At 50.4% G+C, this 852-nt stretch overlaps 1 long non-coding RNA gene across 1 annotated transcript; it reads left to right on the top strand.

Annotated features, from left to right (window-relative positions):
• The first annotated feature begins 96 nt into the window (after positions 1-96).
• On the top strand, positions 97-635 carry LOC111649577 (uncharacterized). Its single transcript, XR_002760308.2, has 3 exons — positions 97-213; positions 319-411; positions 552-635. It is a non-coding gene; the product is annotated as an uncharacterized LOC111649577 (long non-coding RNA).
• The last annotated feature ends 217 nt before the right edge of the window (positions 636-852 follow it).

Raw genomic sequence — 852 nt, 5'->3', positions numbered from 1 at the left:
CTGTCTGTCTGTCTCAACACCTGTCTGTCTGTCTGTCTCAACACCTGCCTGTCTATCTCAACACCTGTCTGTCTACAGGTCAGTGAGAGTGGTAAAGCCTTATTGGACGTCCTCCAGCGTTGCCCAGCAACCGAATCTGATGACTCAGCAACCAAACCAGACTTCACCACGGCCACACATGGCATCATGGGAGTTCTGCACCAGGTGATGCAGGTACGACTCACTTTAGCCCGTCTCACATCCTTTTGTCTCTCTGTCACTGACCAACAGACAGGCAGGTGGACTGATTTGACGTTTGTTTGTTTTATTTTTTTGCAGGGTCAACATGAGGTGGAGGGGGCGTGGCAGCACCGTAAGCTCCGCCTCCACCAACGCCTGCAGCTGTGCGTCTTTCAACAGGACGTTAGACAGGTACGACAAATCCAGATCCAGATCCAGACCTAGATTCACATTAGGGTCCAGATTCATTTTAACGTCTCCACCTGTCTGCCTCTCTGCACCTGTCTGCCTCTCTGCACCTGTCTGCCTCTCTGCACCTGTCTGCCTGTCAGGTGTTGGACTGGGTGGAGCAGCATGGTGAGGTTTTCCTGAACAAACACAGCGGCGTGGGGAAGTCTCTGCACCGAGCGCGAGCTCTGCAGAAACGCCACGATGACTTCCAGCAGGTCGCACAGGTAATGCACAAACTTAGTTTACCGTCCCGCTAAAGAAGAAAGCTACGTTGATGAAATACGAGCGTAAATTTAAGGTTTGGATGATGGTGCCTCAGGACTTGTTTTCATGTGAGAGATCGAATGTGTGCATCACAGTCGTTCTCAATTCTCATATATTTATTTAAAAACAGGGACAATG

This window comes from Seriola lalandi, unplaced genomic scaffold (genome assembly GCF_002814215.2).
Source record: "Seriola lalandi dorsalis isolate HSWRI2012SDOR001 ecotype SW California unplaced genomic scaffold, Sedor1 jcf7180001964743, whole genome shotgun sequence".
Lineage (NCBI taxonomy): Eukaryota > Metazoa > Chordata > Actinopteri > Carangiformes > Carangidae > Seriola > Seriola lalandi.
Note: the sequence above shows the minus strand (reverse complement) of the source record. Positions and strands in the feature narration are given on the sequence as shown.